General features: G+C 38.8%; 1 protein-coding gene across 1 annotated transcript in view; it reads left to right on the top strand.

Annotated features, from left to right (window-relative positions):
- Positions 1–1,712: 1,712 nt before the first annotated feature.
- LOC309630280 (sodium channel protein type 1 subunit alpha-like) overlaps positions 1,713–18,075 on the top strand; it is a 95,720-nt gene continuing 79,357 nt past the window's right edge. The window contains exon 1 of the mRNA XM_082395380.1: positions 1,713–15,478. The gene's annotated coding sequence lies outside the window, so the exon portion shown is untranslated. The remainder of the gene's footprint in view (positions 15,479–18,075) is intronic.

Raw genomic sequence — 18,075 nt, forward strand, 5'->3', positions numbered from 1 at the left:
TGTGGAATTTGCTTGCATTTGGAGCCCTACTGCCGGTCCTCTGCAAAGAAGGAAATGTTTTCAAATCTGAAGACATTTGCAGCTGTTGGGCTAGTTGACTCATCACTTCTGAGATTTTCTTCCCCAAAATAAAAATCATCTGGGGACTAATTGCTACTCAGACTAATAATATAGCTTGACACTTCTGAAGATCTTTTCATCACTGGATTTCACAAGTCTTCTGAGCCCATCTCTGAAATCCTGAGCTTCTCAACCAAAATCCAAGTAGAGGCTTGAATAACAGAGATTCTCTCTGGCAGGAGTGGGGTTAGGGTTGCACATTCCTCATTCACATTTTCCACCTCACATCCAGGAGGCCCTATACTTGATTAGCAGAATCCTGCAGTGTGATGAGCTGCAAAGAGCACTGCATGCTGAGTTCCACGACCTGGAATGCATCTGGGCTCCATCTTAACAGAAGCAAGGCATCAGATAAGTGACTGCCTTACAGACCTCATGTAGATCTGGTAAGCATCTAGGTCTCTAGGGAATAAAGTTATAAACACTCCTTAAAAGTATTAGGCACGTTCATACAACTATAAATTATGATTAACATTTAACTGTCATTAGCCCAACATTCTCAATTTCTTCAGTTATTTAAAAAAAAAGGGCGGGGGGGGGGGAGAAGAAGAGGATGGGTCAGCATATGTAACGTCACTATGAAGAACATGTTTAGAGGTTTTGCTAAATGGAACACGTTTAAAATTTTTTTATAATCAGGCTATATCTGCCAAAAGAGCCTGGGTTGTTTATTTTTCATTTCAATAATTGATTTTTCATTTATTTGACCCTAGTCAAGAAACCCTATATGTTGGCCAAGCCTTAGAGACAACTAGCCATGTGGCCTCAGGCAAGTTATCTAATTTTTTTCAAATCTTTTTCGAACTGAAAAGTTGGGAAGTAGGAAAGAGATGAGGCAGAAGGAACAAACAAATGGGTCTGGGATAGCCAGGTCAGCATCAACAGCCTGAATTTTCCACCTCCAGGAGAACTCTGGCCTTAAACAAAGGGAGCTCTGCTGGTTTAGAGTTCTATATACTCACAGATGTTCACATCAAAATGTGTGAGAGGATCAAGACTTGCTATTTGAAGACAGCATTTCTAAAACTGTGTTCCAAATACAATAGCTTAATTTGGAATTCTGACTAAAAATGCCTGAGGACTTGGCAGAAGTAATAAAGGGTGGCACACAAGAAATGTATGTTGACTTCTTGATTTGCTGATACACTAAAAATTTTTATTGAACAGAACTGAGGCCCATCCTGAGAAAACATAAATTCCAAAAGTAAATTAATTAGAAGGAAACTTGGAAGAGTATGTGTACTTTCTCCATCATTTTTTTTTAATAAAAAAGGTAGGGTAGGACTTCCCTGGTGGCGCAGTGGTTGAGAATCTGCCTGCCAATGCAGGGGACACGGGTTCGAGCCCTGGTCTGGGAAGATCCCACATGCCGCGGAGCGACTAAGCCCGTGAGCCACAATTGCTGAGCCTGTGCGTCTGGAGCCTGTTCTCCGCAACGGGAGAGGCCACGATAGTGAGAGGCCCGCGCACCGCGATGAAGAGTGGTCCCCACTTGCCGCAACTAGAGAAAGCCCTCACACAGAAACGAAGACCCAACACAGCCATAAATAAATAAATAAATAAATAAATAAATAAATAAATAAATAAATAAATAGTGTAGGGTAGAGTGTTGAAATCTGTTTAACACCTATCACAGGGTTATTATAAGAATAAAATAGTAAACCAAATGTGAGAGTTTAGGGAAACTAGAACATCTTATATAATATTGGGCCAAATATGAAATTTAAACTCTATTAATAATAGATATCATTTTTTATAATTTTTGGAGTGTTTTCAAATAGACTTCCAATATCTAGCTTCTCAAAAGAGAGAAGTATTTTGTAATTCTTACATATGGTTTTAATAAAGCATGAAGAGAACAGTCAAAGTACAGCTGCTACTATAGCCAGGTTTTAAAATTTTTTTTAAATCAAGCCATTGCCTGCAGTTGGACTTTTGAAGTACAGATATTGCTTATTTTAAGAAATATATATTTTTCCTGGAAAAACTGAATGTAAAGACAACTATTAAATGACATTTTCAGTGAAAATTTGGTGCTGTCTTACATAGTGAAGCATCTTTTTAAAGGCTGTATCATTATTCCTAGTATTTTCTATTTCATATGTCTGGATTTGTATATGTTTGGCTTCTTAAAGTAGAGGGAGTTCATCTTTATTATTATTTTTTTAACAGATCTTTATTGGAGTATAATTGCTTCACAATACTGTGTTTGTTTCTGTTGTACATCAAAGTGAATCAGCCATATGCATACATATATCCCCATATCCCCTCCCTCTTGAGCCTCCCTCCCACCATCCCTATCCCACCCCTCTAGGTGGTCACAAAGCACCGAGCTGATCTCCCTGTGTTATGCTGCTGCTTCCCACTAGCTAGCTATTTTACATTCGGTAGTGTATATATGTCGATGCTACTCTCACTTCACCCCAGCTTCCCCCTCCCACCCCGTGTCCTCAAGTCCATTCTCTATGTCTATGTCTTTATTCCTGCCCTGCCACTAGGTTCATCAGTACCATTTTTTTTTTTTTTTTTAGATTCCATATATATGTGTTAACATACGGTATTTGTTTTTCTCTTTCTGACTTACTTCACTCTGTATGACAGACTCTAGGTCCATCCACCTCACTACAAATAACTCAATTTTGTTTCTTTTTATGGCTGAGTAATATTCTATTGTATGTATGTGCCACATTTTCTTTATCCATTCATCTGTTGAGGGACATTTAGGTTGCTTCCATGTCCTGGCTACTGTAAATAGTGCTGTAGTGAATGTTGTGGTACATGACTCTTTTTGAATTACGGTTCTCTCAGGGTATATGCCCAATAGTGGGATTGCTGGGTCATATGGTAGTTCTATTTTTAGTTTTTTAAGGAACCTCCATACTGTTCTCCATAGTGTTTGCATCAATTTACATTCCCACCAGCAGTGCAGGAGGGTTCCCTTTTCACCACACCCTTTCCAGCATTTCTTGCTTCTAGATTTTTTGATAATGGCCATTCTGACTGGTGTGAGGTGATACCTCACTGTAGTTTTGATTTGCATTTCTCTAATAATTAGTGTTGTTGAGAATCTTTTCATGTGCCTCTTGGCCATCTGTATGTCTTCCTTGGAGAAATGTCTATTTAGGTCTTCTGCCCCTTTTTTAATTGAATTATTTGTTCTTTTGATATTGACCTCCATGAGCTGTTTGTATACTTTGGAAATTAATCCTTTGTCCATTGTTTCATTTGCAAATATTTTCTCCCATTCTGAGGGTTGTTTTTTTGTCTTGTTTATGGTTTCCTTTGCTGTGCAAATCTTTTAAGTTTAATTAGGTCTCATTTGTTTATTTTTGTTTTTATTTTCATTACTCTAGGAGATGGGTCAAAAAAGATCTTGCTGTGATTTATGTCAAAGAGTGTTTTTCCTATATTTTCCTCTGAGAGTTTTATAGTGCCTGGTCTTACATTTAGGCCTTTAATCCATTTGGAGTTTATTTTTGTGTATGGTGTTAGGAGTGTTCTAATTTCATTCTTTTACATACAACTGTCCAGTTATCCAAGCACCGCTTATTGAAGAGAGTGTCTTTTCTCCATTGTATATTCTTGCCTCCTTTGTCATAGATTATGTGACCATAGGTGCTTGGGTTTATCTCTGGGCTTTCTATCCTGTTCCATTGATCTATATTTCTATTTTTGTGCCAGTACTATGCCGTCTTGACTTCTGCAGCTTTGTAGTATAGTTTGAAGTCAGGGAGCCTGATTCCTCCAGCTCTGTTTTTCTTTCTCAAGATTGCTTTGGCTATTTGAGGTCTTCTGTGTTTCCATACGAATTGTAAAATTTTCTGTTCTAATTCTGTGAAGAATGCCATTGGTAGTTTGACAGGGATTGCATTGAATCTGTAGATTGCTTTGGGTAGTACAGTCATTTTCACAATGTTGATTCTTCCAATCCAAGAACATGGTATATTTCTCCATCTGTTTATGTCATTTTGATTTCTCTCATCAGTGTTTCATAGTTTTCTGAATACAAGTCTTTTGCCTACTTAGGTAGGTTTATTCCTAGGTATTTTATTCTTTTTGTTGGGATGATAAATGGGATTGTTTCCTTAATTTCTCTTTCTGATTTTTCACTGTTAGTGTATAGGAATGCCAGAGATTTCTGTGCATTAATTTTGTATTCTCCAACCTTACCAAATTCATTGATTAATTCTAGTAGTTTTCTGGTGGCATTTTTAGGATTTTCTATGTATAGTATCATGTCATCTGCAAACAGTGACAGTTTTACTGCTTCTTTTCCAATTTGGATTCCTTTTATTTCTTTTCTTTGCTTTTTTTTTTTTTTTTTAAATAATGACCCTATAATGGCCCTTTTTTTTGTTTTAATTTTATTTATTTATTTATTTATGGCTGTGTTGGGTCTTCGTTTCTGTGTGAGGGCTTTCTCCAGTTGCGGCAAGTGGGGGCCACTCTTCATCGCGGTGCGTGGGCCTCTCACTATCATGGCCTCTCCCGTTGCAGAGCACAGGCTCCAGACGTGCAGGCTCAGCAATTGTGGCTCACGGGCTTAGTCGCTCTGCAGCATGTGGGATCTTCCCAGACCAGGGCTCGAACCCGTGTCCCCTGCATTGGCAGGCAGATTCTCAACCACTGCGCCACCAGGGAAGCCCTCCTTTTATTTCTTTTTCTTTGATTGCTGTGGCTAGGACTTCCAAAACTATGTTGAATAATAGTGGCGAGAGTGGACATCTTTGTCTTGTTCCTGATCTTAGTGGAAATGCTTTCAGTTTTTCACCATTGAGTATGACGTTTGCTGTGGGTTTGTCATATATGGCCTTTATTATGTTGAGGTAAGTTCCCTCTATGCCCATTTTCCTGAGGGTTTTCATCATAAATGGGTGTTGAATTTTGTCCAAAGCTTTTTCTGCATCTATTGAGATTATCATATGGTGTTTATTCCTTAATTTGTTAATATGGTGTATCACATTGATTGATTTGCGTCTATTGAAGAATCCTTGCATCTCTGGGATAAATCCCACTTGATCATGGTGTATAATCCTTTTTATATGTTGTTGGATTATGTTTGCTATTATTTTGTTTAGGATTTTTGCATCTATGTTCATCAGTGATATTGGTCTATAATTTTCTTTTTTGTGATATCTTTTTCTCGTTTTGGTATCAGGGTGATGGTGGCTTTGTAGAATGAATTTCGGAGTGCTCTTCCCTCTGCAATTTTTTGGTAGAGTTTGAGAAGGATGGGTGTTAGCTATTCTCTAAATGTTTGATAGAATTCACCTGTGAAGCCATCTGGTCCTGGGCTTTTGTTTGTTGGAAGATTTTAAATTACAGTTTCAATTTCATTACTTGTGATAGGTCTGTTTATATTTTCTAATTCTTCCTGGTTCAGTCTTGGAAAATTGTACTTTTCCAAGAATTTGTCCATTTCTTCGTGGTTGTCCATTTTATTGGCATATAGTTGTTTGTAGTAGTCTCTTATAACCTTTTGTATTTCTATGGTGTCAGTTGTGATTTCTCCTTTTTCATTTCTAATTTTATTGGTTTGCGTCCTCTCCCTTTTTTCCTTGTTGAGTCTGGCTAAGGGTTTATCAATTTCATTTATCTTCTCAAAGAACCACCTTTTAGTTTCATTGATCTTTGCTATTGTTTTTTTTCATTTCTATTTCATTTATTTCTGCTCTGATCTTTATGATCTCTTTCTTTCTATTGACTTTGGGTTTTCTTTGTTCTTCTTTCTCTGGTTGCTTTAGGTGTCAGGTTAGATTGTTTATTTGAGATTTTTCTTGTTTCTTGAGGTGAGATTGAATTGCTATAAAGTTCCCTGTTAGAACTGCTTTCGCTGCATCCCATAGGTTTTGTGTCATCATGTTTTGTTGTCATTTATTTCTAGGTATTTTTTAATTTCTTCTTTGACTTCTTCAGTGATCTCTTGGTGATTTAGTAGCACACTGTTTAGCCTCCATCTGTGGCTTTTACAGTTTTTTTCCTGTAATTGATTTGCAATGTCATAGCATTGTGGTCTGAAAAGATGCTTGTTACAGTTTCAATTTTCTTAAATTTTCTGAGGCTTGATTTGTGACCCAAGATGTGATCTATCCTGGAGAATGTTCCATGTGCACTTGAGAAGAAAGTGTATTCTGTCACTTTCAGGTGGAATGTTCTATAAATATCAATTAAATCTATCTGGTCTATTGTGTCATTTAAAGCTTGTGTTTCCTTATTTATTTTCATTTTAGATGATCTGTCCATTGGTGTAAGTGAGGTGTTAAAGTCCCCTACTATTATTGTGTTACTGTCGATTTCCCCTTTCACTGTTGTTAGCATTTGCCTTATGTATTGAGGTGCTCCTATGTTGGGTGCATATATATTTATAATTGTTATATCTTCTTCTTGGATTGATCCCTTAATCATTATGTAGTGTCCTTCCTTGTCTCTTGTAACATTCTTTATTTTAAAGTCTATTTTGTCTGATCCAAGTATTGCTACTCCAGCTTTTTTTTGATTTCCATTTGCATGGAATATCTTTTTCCAACCCTCACTTTCAGTCTGTATGTGCCCCTAGGTCTGAAGTGGGTCTCTTGTAAACAGCATGTATATGGGTCTCGTTTTTGTATCCATTCAGCCAGTCTGTGTCTTTTAGTTGGGTCATTTAATCTATTTACATTCAAGGTTATTATCAACATGTATGTTCCTGTTACCATTTTCTTAATTGTTCTGGGTTTGTTTCTGTGGGTCTTTTTCTTCTCTGTGTTTCCCGCCTAGAGAAGTTTCTTTAGCATTTGTTGTAAAGCTGGTTTGGTGGTGCTGAATTCTCTTGGCTTTTGCTTGTCTGAAAAGCTTTTGATTTCTCCGTTGATTCTGAATAAGATCCTTACTGGGTAGAGTAATCTTGGTTGTAGGCTTTTCTCTTTCATCACTTTAAGTATATCCTGCCACTCCCTTCTGGCCTGCAGAGTTTCTGCTGAAAAATCAGCTGATAACCTTATGGGGATTCCTTTCTATGGTATTTTGTGTTTTTCCCTTGTTGTTTTTAATATTTTTTCTTTCAATTTAATTTTTGTTAGTTTGACTAATATGTGTCTTGGTGTGTTTCTCCTAGGGTTTATCCTGTATGGGACTCTCTGTTCCTTCTGGACTTGGGTGACTATTTCCTTTCCCATGTTAGGGAAGTTTTCCACTGTAATCTCTTCAAATATTTTCTCAGACCCTTTCTTTTTCTCTTCTTCTTCTGGGACCCCTATAATTTGAATGTTGGTGTGTTTAGTGTTGTCCCAGAGGTCTCTGAGATTGTCTTCAATTCTTTTCATTCTTTTTTCTTTATTCTGCTCCTCGGCAGTTATTTCCACAATTTTGTCTTCCAGCTCACTTATTTGTTCTTCTGCCTCAGTTATTCTGTTATTGATTGCTTCTCGTGTATTTTTCTTATCATTTATTGTGTTGTTCATCTCTGTTTGTTTGTTCTTTAGTTCTTCTAGATCTTTGTTAAACATTTCTTGTATTTTCTCAATCCGTGCCTCCATTCTATTTCCTAGATTCTGTATCATCTTTATTATCATTACTCTGAATTCTTTTTCAGGTAGACTGCCTGTTTCCTCTTCATTTATTTGGTCTTGTAGGTTTTTACCTTGCTCCTTCATCTGTGACATATTTTTTTGCTGTCTCTCTCTTTTTTTTTTTTTTACAAGTGGGATTATGTTCCTATCTTACTCGTCATTTGGCCTGTGGCTTCCAGCAATGGAGTTTGTAGGCTGTTGCGTAGAGCTGGGTCTTGGTGCTGAGATGAGGACCTCCAGGAGACCTCACTCTGATGAATATTCCCTGGGGTCTGAGGTTCTTTGGTCCTGGAGGTCCCCTCCCGCCCACCTCTCCTGATCTCCCCAGCCTCCCTCCTATGCCCCCAGGACCCACGTAGCCTGGAGTGGGCTTTGGAGGGCAGGAGATTGGCCTGGGAGCTCAGCAGGTTCCCCATGCCCGAGTGGATGGGGCACATGCCTTCCACTCTCCCCCCGCCTGCCTCTCCTGTTCTCTCCTGTCCTCCCTCCTACACCTTAGGACCAACCCAGACCAGAGGGGCCCTCTGAGGGTGTAGGACCTGGCCTGAGAGCCAGGCAGACTTCCCCGGCGATTGGGCAGGGGAAACGCTGGGCGCAGTCCCACTCCCCTCTGATCCGAGCCCCCCAAGGGTCCCTCCACCTATGGGAACCCCTCCCTCCTCTCAGCCACCCCTCAGGGGCTCTGGTCCTGTCCGGCCTCCACCTCTCCTCCCTCCTCAGTCCTCCCCACATCCTACCGGTTCACTTGGGGGTTCCTCCCATCCCCTTGAGTGTCGGGGTCCCCCACTAGCATCCGGCAGGTGCCCTAGTTGTGGGGAGACACAAACTCCATTTCTTTTCACACCACCATCTTGACTCTGCCCCTCATCTTTATTATTAATAATCACAATTTTTATTGCATGGAACGGTTATTAAATGCATAGTGTTTCCCAGGAAGGCTTCATTTTAGGTGCTGGAAATTCAAAAATGAATAAAACCCAGTACTGGTTCTTAAGTAGTTGACCAGTTAGTTGAGCGAAGTGGTATAGAAGCAAACATATTTATTAAAGTGTCATATAAACACACTAGGGCTTTATAGGTCACAGTAATATCCCAACAGTCAGTAATATTTTCTACTTGGATGGGGTAGAGGTATCCGAAATGCTGCTTGAAAAAAACTGGTCCTTAAACCTAATAGGTTTCACTGATGATGGGAAAGGCAAAACCAGGGATGTTGGGTGAGGGGAAAAAAGTGACCCCAACAGAAGGAACAACCTGAGCAAATTGGTAGAGTCATGAAATAGCATAAAGATTTCTCATACCTGCAAGTTTCAGTGAGACTGAAACACTGGCCAAAATAAGTGAGAAGGAAAGTAAACTGTTTCTTTTGATTTGATCTGAGAACTATTCATAGATCTGGAAGGAAATTCCTGAGTAATGCTAACTATGTGGAGGTGGATTGGTATTAGAATGTGGGGATTCTGGGAAAGACAGGACAGTGTAGTCATGGCAGCCCTTTAGGGCTACAACAGAGGTAACCTGACATATTGATGAAGAACCAGGGCTGCGCGTGCTGAGGTGCCACCCAGGAAACCAACTTGGAAACGAGAAAATACCAGAAAGGACAAAAATTGAGCATGTCTCTTCCTTCTTCCCAGGTACCCCTCTCCCCACATCCTCCCATCCACACACATATTCCAACCTGGATGATTCTCCTTTTTATCTAAAAGCTTAGGTATTCCGGGGTGTGTGTGTGTGTTTAATGAAGAATGGCAACCGGGAAGGAGAAAATAAAGCTTTTTTTTGAAGGGTGCCTCTTTCTAGTTTAAGAAGAACACCTGCTTTGAATATATTCTAGCAGGTTTAGAAGAGAATCCAAGACTGAAAATATGGAAAGGCAAAATTATAAATCTACAAACACCCTGGTTCATTAGCCACTGATTGCAGAGCAAATTTAAATGAAAGCAGTCTCTGGATTGCCTAGGGATTCATCCTCAGCACCAATCAATGTATTCATTCTCTCTCTCTCTCCCCCAATCTCTCTGTCTCTCTTTCTCTTTGTCTCTGTCTCCTTCCTCCCTCCTTCTCTCCTTCTCTCCTCCTTTTCTCCTGCTGGAAGTCGTCTGATTCAGAGCAACAGATGCAGTGCAGAACAGCAATAGATACAAAACCCCAACAATGAGCTTAAGAAAACCTCATCAGCGCTGGTCACCATTCACGTTAGTCACCACATTAGCTGGCCTGTCTTATTGTCCACATGTTTAGATGGACAAATTGGACTTTGGATTGTGGCATCACTGATGTGCAGTTGCTTTTCCCCAGCTCCCTAAGGAAAGAGATCACTTAAAATAACCAGATTCCTCGGGCCACTACCACACGGACTGAGTGAGCCTCATCCTTGTCAATTCCAACACAGACTCAAGGGCACTAATTTAAACATACCTGCTCCAGGTATGTATCAATAATATATTTTTCAGACCACTTCCCTGTGTTTCTGCTGATACCTAGTCTACTTCTTAATTATTACAGAATAGCCTTTTAACTATTTAGGGTTTATCTCAGAGGTCTCTAGAATTTTCTTTTTCTAGAGCTGAATCTTTGTCTTTACCACCCCAGTTTTCTTATAATATCAAGTCACTTTCATTCAGTTCCATGTTCTCTCTCTATGTCTCTCTCTGTGTCCCTTTCTCTCTTCTCCCTCTCCCTCTCCCTCTCTTTCTCTTTCTCTCTCTCTCCGCCCTTCCGCCACCCACCCGCATACACACCACTTGTACTAAGCCCTCTGGAAAGTGTAAAAGAAGTTTATAATCACCTCAGGCTGATTAATTGAGCTATTAGTGTTGAGACAGATATAGTTATTCTTTTTCTCCTTCTTCCTTATTAAGAGAACCCCAGTTTTGTTTGAAACATCTAACAATCCAACTTGAAAGCTATCTTTCCCGGCTTCTTCTCTTGCCACTATAAGTGGCCATATAACAATTCTAGCCAGTGAGACCCATGAAGAAGTCTGCTGAGGATTTCTGAGAAATTCGCTTTCCTGATACAGGTTCTAACCCTTCCTCATATTTTCTTACATCCTGCCTGAAATGCCAAAGTGATATCCAAGCATTAGCTGGATGTTATGTTCAGAATGGATTTAGAAACTGTTCTTTCAAAATTCATATAGACAAGCCATGTTTCTCATAGCATGTGGAACTGTTCCAATTTGGGGTACTTTATTTAAAATGTAAAACTATAAACCTGAATTTCAGGTACTATAATGTAAACATTTGAATACCTGTACTAAAGTTTCTCCAATCTCTGTAGGTGGAAGGAAAAGGATGCGATCCCATTTCCAGGTGCAAAATATAATCACTCATGCCACCAACACAAGAAGACATCCCCTACGCCCACTGTTAAATCCTCTCAGTTCTCTAATTTAATCTCAAAAGACAATAATTGGCAAAAGATGATATATTTTCAAAAGATGCTTCAACTGCAAAGATGAAAAGTAGGCAGAGAGAGCTTGATGACCACAAGAACTTATGCTCCCTTCTGAGAAATGGCTGCCCAGCCAGGGACAACATTTCTCAGCCTTCCATTGCATCTAGGAGGAGCTATGTGACTATTCCTCTCCATTTAAATATAAGCCAGTCATGTGTACCTCTTCTGGGCTGAAGAGGTATGTGTAATTCTTCATGATCTCTTTTTGTCTGTTAGCTTACTCTAGAGGCAGGAGGAGCCGCAAGAAGGATCCATGAATCATCACGCGGAAGACCACCTGCCAACCAGGAACAACCACATAGATCTTTGTGTGAGTAAGAAATACAGTTTCATTGTACTAAGCTACCAAGACTTTTGGATGTATTTGTTGCCGAAGCTAGTGTTACTCTAATTAATATAAAGGGCAAAAATTAAAACCTCACATTTTACTGAGCTAAACCTGAGATAACCGAAAAAGTATTAAAGTGATTGAGCTGACCTAGAAATAATTACGTTTTCTGCCGTTAGGCAAAAATGGGACAGTAAAATAGAAATTAAATTAATTTATAGGGAAATGAAGAAAGTTGCAATTTTGTTCTCCCTTGAGTTTGCGACTTGTAAAACTCATACCTGCCAGGTACTAAACATATTTTATTTTTGCTGTTTCCAGTTAAGCTGGGAATAGTCTTGGTGTTCTGCAAAGAATTTCCTCATTTATTTCTGTAAGAAAGTGAAATAAATACCATGCTCCTCATGGCTATTCAGTGAAGTAGAAGCTACTGCAATATTCAATTTTTTTCCGAATAGGTTATTTCAAGGTGATTGTGACTTGGGTTCAGAAGTCAACTATCTTCCTTTAAAAGTTAAGTTTGGTAGAAACTATGAATGCCATCATTTTTTTCCTCTAAAATTAGAGAGCTTCTATTCTTCTGTGCCCAGGAACCCTCTATAAGTTTAAAGTAAAACTTTTGGCTTGAGGGTTCATTTTGTTCCAGGTTTTTTAAAAGATGTCAGTATTATTCCAGACCATATAAAGAACAGCTTCTGGTTTAGAGAGGCGCTCTTGTGACCTAGTTGGGTTATCTGATAAAGTTTTCCATGGCTCAGCGGGAGGCGCCATGTGCTTTTCAGTCTAGCTGATTCCAACAAGACAACAGACGAAACTGAAACAAATGAAGAAAAGCCTCTTTTCTAAATTAGTGAGACACCATTTTACTTAGTAGTTGCATAAATTTTAAGGGTTAGAGCTTTAATTCAGTGTCCATTTAATCTTTTATAGAATCTTTCCAGAAAGAAACAGCTTTAGACAACCTTGATTGTGATTATGGGTTGAGTATGAGGTGAAATGGCAGATGGGATTATTTTCCCTTTTTCATTCTGAAAAGTTTATCTCCAGCTTTCTCTTTGTATCTGTTTGACTATGGTGTAGTTATAAATCCATTGTTTCCCAGGTAACATTCTATTGCAAAAGTAGGATAATTTTTTCCATAGAAGAGCCAGATATAAAATGAGAAAACTTTTCCTTCTTTTGGAAGATAAATCAGCTTAGACTAAATGATTACACTTTAGGATTTTCCCAGAATCACCAAAACTGTATGCTAAGGGAGAATGGATGTTGGGAAGCACCTCACTTTGCCTTAAAAACAGAACCCCAGCTCTGTTGGGGGTGGCAATGAGATCAGCTAAAAACACAATTATTCCAGAGTCCTCCCACCCCCAGGAGGGGTGGCATTTTTTACAGTTACAACCCAGAAGACATAAGTCAAAGTCTCTTCTGGGAAAGCTCTTGGAGAAAGCTGATCCAGCTGGCACTTGCCTTTTGCCTTTTGCCTTTTGCACTTTCTGTCCTCCTGCCTAGAATGTAGTCAGGATGCAGGAGGTGAGGGAGCCATTCTGAGACCACAGGGCAACAAATCAGAGGATAAAGGCCACATACTAAGGATGGCCAAGTGGAAGGAAAAATGAGCTTAGAGCCGTGAGGACTGTGGGTCTGCCAGGACTGTGAAATCCTAACTTAATGTCACTTATTTCAACTTAATGTCACTTGAGTAAAACAAAACCTCTATTTGGTTAACCTAGTGAAAGTTGGATTATCTCTTATGGGCTGTCAAACCTATACCAAGTTGATCTAATTAGGTGGCAAGGAATACACTAAAAAAAAATTTGTAAGAACAGTTTCTAAACAAGTATTTCAGAAGCATTCATTTACTTTGGCACTTATTTAAGAGATACATTTGTAAATCATTCTTATACATTCCTTAAAATGACTCCTCCAAGGAATTCTACTTGGCAATAACATATGCAACTCTCATAGAAGGGTCAATATGGATGCATTTCACCCCTCCATTTATTTATTCAGCAAACATTTATTGAGGGCACAGTAACCCCTGTGCTGTGGGCAGGGATGCAAAAATGAAAAACAAGTGCCTGACTACAAAAGGCTCAGTTTGCTTGAAAGTAACAGGACAAAATCTCTTTTGAAACATTCTCTTTTCCAGTCCTTTGCTTCCTATGGGTTATTTCACGTACATTAGCTCTCCAAGAGATGGATAAGCCTAGCACCACAATCAACATTAACAAAATAAAAGAATTTGAACCACCAACATGGTATCCAGTGCTAAATGTTCAGAATACTATTTCATAATTTGAAATTTTAGTTAACTATCATACCAGTATGTTCATTACAGTTGTGAGAAATAATTGAAGAAAATTTCTCATTCTGTCCACTACAAAACTTGTTTTTCAAAAATCAGAATACTGCTAGAAGCAGATATTTAATGCTATTCCACTTTGTTCTCTGTCATTCCTATGATAAAAAAATTATTGTACATCAGGCCTTTATACCAATACTAAAGGACAATTATTCACTGTGGTATGGTCAGCAAAATACCGGTGACTGTCAAGAAAACCCCTTTCTACTCACTTCTTCCTTTGTGTCACCATCAGCCCATCATTTAACTTCTTTCTACCTCTGTTTCCTTAGGGGTTACATGATGGGGTGGAATTAAACTATTGTGTTGTTTCGTAGACCTAAGCTTCTCTTATTTCCCTCCTCTAGTCTCAGTGGGATGCATTAGTAGACAAGTTTCCTGACTAAGAGCAGCACATTAAGATTATTTTTAAAAGATGCATGGCTTCTCTTCTGTTTCTGTTGCCTTGGGAATTATATATCTTAGCCCATATCCCATACAAAACCACAGTTCTATATATAATTAAACAATATAATATCATATTAATAATACCATATCACTTTACTCAGCATCAGAATATAGGACTGGTTTTATTATTTCCAGGTTTTAAGGACCTAACTTGTATTGTACGCATTTGAGGTAATTGAATGAAAATTAGATGTAGAGTACATTGTTTTTAATTTGTTGTTCAAAAGTATCCCCCAGATATCCAGGCGTGAGTCTAAGAAAGCTTATTTAAAAGCACAGTGATCCTCTTGCCTCATTCTGAGAAATTGCTTTCAAAGTCTAAAAAAAGATTCATTATACGCAAAATCTGAATGCTGAAATTCAAATCCTTTTAGTATAGACAGTAGAAGTAATTAACACATTTGACAGTTATCTGCAAACCACCACAAAGAGGTACCTGCTTCTGTTACTACTTTCATGAAAATATCTGAAAGTGAAATACATTAAGCACAACCTGTTTAACCCACCGCATTCTGAATTTGATACACAGGATTATAAATGCTATCATCTTGCTTACAATAAGATGTTCAAGGGACATGAACACTCTTTACAAATCCTTTAGTTATCGTCCTGCAAACCAACTCACACCTGCAAACCAACTCATACCTGCAAGTATTCCTCTATTACAAATACACATATTCCCCTATACTTACCACAATGAGTTAAAGGTAGACAAAAGCTCCGTGGTAGCCTTTGAGTCGTTACTTTGCTTTACCATTCCCTTCATTTGAGGCGTCATGGCACAGTCCTTTACAGACAGCCAGTCATTCTGTTAGGTTTACTGCAAACCCTGAAAGAGGTATCTTGTACTTGCTGGAAGATTTAGCTTTTATGCTTCTGGTCATTCTCCCCACAAAAAAGAACGAGACCAGTTTCTGAGCTATTCTTAACTGTCCTTCCAAAACATTTGAAAAGAGAAAGACAAGACTTCTTGATTTCCATGCAAACTCCCAGCCTGCCCGCCTGCCTGCTGCTGCCAATACTCCTCACTCTTGCTGGTGATGACATTCAGCAAGCTCCCCAGATCCGATGCTTCGTTATGTAAGGCTGTCTAGGTCAAGTGTAGGAGACACACTGCTGGCCTGTGAAAACTCATGGAACTCTTCCTTCAGATTAACACTTCAGGGGCTATGGAAGCTGGAGGAAGCTGAGCTTTTACTACATCTTTCGGGGGTAAATATTTTTTGCATGAATCAGTGGTTTATGTGCTATAGTCTTGGCAGATGCCTGTCAGCCATGCTGAGAGGTGTAGAGAGAAATTACTAAGAGATTTCAGTTCTGTCAGCATGCTTGAATAAGCATAGGATGTCTTCTAGCAATCCTAGCTTTAAGACACTTAAAGAGTAAATGAATCGTAAATTAGAGTTTGCTTATCAAGCATCATCTCTAACTATCGAGGAATGCATGTTGGATTTGATTGTTTAAACTGAATGCAATCCATTTACTCAGAGGCATTGAAGGAGAGCATTATTAGATGAGGCTATTAGCTGTAAGAGATTTACTGCAGTTCTTGGCTGTTACATTGCCCTTGTCTGATTGCAAATTTGCTTCCCTTGTAAATGAGCTTTATGTTTTCCTGTATTTGTCTTCTGTTGTGATTGTTTGTGATAGTATGAGAACGGAGCCTGCATAACCTGGCAGTTATGTGACTTCAACAAATAATAAATCCTGCCTACTTATTCCAAGGTGAATACTGCAGTAGGAGCGCCATTTGATACAAGCCTGACTAGTGTTGGGTTAACTGCATTCGTTCACACTGCTGTGTATGGGGTGCTTGGAAGCATTATCCCAGGTTTAGCATGAACACTTATTTATTCTCTGAGCAAAAGTAGAACGAATATCATGCTGATTCTGTTTTAGACTCTCACACTGTGTCCTGGTACGGGAATTAGTTAAAATGGGAGACTCTTATTGAATGCTGCAGAAAAGCCTGGTAAGATTGTGGCAGCAGTGTGATATTGGGGAAAAAATCTTTAATAAAATTTAACCAGAGATTATGAGACAACAATGGCACCTGATTTAAAGGATAGGTGGTTATTTTAAAAGTTGAAGATAGATACAGCACATTTGAGAGGGTTTGGCTTCCTGTGTGCCCTTGGCAAGCAAAGTTCAGTGCCTTGGACAGGATGTCATGATTAGGAAAATAAAGGCTGTGTAAACTGCCTTCGTGATTTTAAAGAGATAAAGAGGATGCTGACTTCTCAGTCATTGGGTGTTTCTAAGTGAAGACCGGCATGAGGCAGGTTAATTGGAGCGCACTAACCAGGTACACAGGTAGTTTTTAAGTATCTAAAATTTGTTGCATTCTTTTAATTAAATGAATGGAATGAAAATGAGTGTTACTAAAATGAATTTCTTTGAGAGTTCTTTTCATTCTATTAATCAAGATTAACAGTGGCACATTGATTATTTATGATGGGAATATACTGCTTATCATCTTATGCTATATTTAATTGATTAGACATGTACATGTTTTTCTAAATAATTTAAAGAGACAGTTATGGTCCCTCAGGGCCTGACTGTGTATTATTGATGTTCAATAGGCATTTTCCCCATAGACTTAGCTTGGCATAAGGGCCCCATCAGACCGGGTTTTACTTAGCTTGGCATTGAGAATACTCCTCATAAACATAATGTTAACAATAACGCATACATATTTAGTTGTACTTACAGTCTTTTACTTTATATATCTTTAGGATAACACTGTCAGTACTCAAATTGTTTATAAATGATTTTTGTTTAATACCATTTCTATTGGCTATTGTTAAAAGGAATTCTTTCTGGTAACGTAGCTTAAAAGTTATATTCATTTCTTCATTTCTAAAGTAAGGTATTTGAGTTAAGTGAGGTCTAAAGTTAGTTTCGGTTCGGCCATCAGTGGGATATATTCTTCTAAATGTGAATTAGCCCTATTAATTAATCTATGCTAAAGTGAGATGACATCTTTTGGTGAGGTTATGTTTTTTAAATACCTACAATACTAGGCCAATTGAGTACCTACCAAATGCTAGGCCAGTGGTACCTCAAAGTGTTATCTCCTGAACAATAGCAGCAGCAACATCACCTGGGAACTTGTTAGGAATGCAGATCCTCAGGCCTTGTTCCAGATTTCCTGAGTCAGAACCTCTGGGCTTGGGGTGGGGCAATTTGTCTTTTAACAAGCCTTCCAGGTGACTGTGAAGCTGCTAAAGGCTGAGAACCGCTACGCTGGGCAGGACTTTGGTTAAATCTCATAAAAAATAGTTCTTACTATAATATATTTCGAATAGGTCCTTTTTATATTATTGAATATATTTCAAAGATATGTTACATAATTAAATTTTCTATTTCCCTGGTGGCCCAGATTTCCCGGTGTAAGCAGTACTCTGTTTTAAAGATTTATGCATTTACTTAGTACATCTTCAACCTAAATTTGTTCATAAGAAGCTTTATTTTCCAACAGTTCCATTTTTAGCTTTCAGAAGTTACGTAGTGTGATGGGAAAAACACTAGAGGGCCTATCTCTTCTGCTGGCTTGCTGTGTGACTTGGTCTATGTCACTGACCCACTCTGATGTTCAGTTTTTTATCTGTAAAATGATAGGTCGGCATAGTCAGGGCTTCTCAGCTCAGCACGACTGACATTTCACTGTGGGGTGTGTCCTGTACATCACATAATGTGGGGCAGCAACCCTGGCCTCTACCCAAAAGGTGCCAGTAACAACCCCCAGTTATGACAATCGAAAATACTTTCAGACATGAACACGTCTCTCCTAAGGGCAAAATTGCCCC

The sequence above is a fragment of the Balaenoptera borealis genome, assembly GCF_965194805.1.
Source record: "Balaenoptera borealis genome assembly, chromosome: 6".
In the NCBI taxonomy this organism is placed as follows: domain Eukaryota; kingdom Metazoa; phylum Chordata; class Mammalia; order Artiodactyla; family Balaenopteridae; genus Balaenoptera; species Balaenoptera borealis.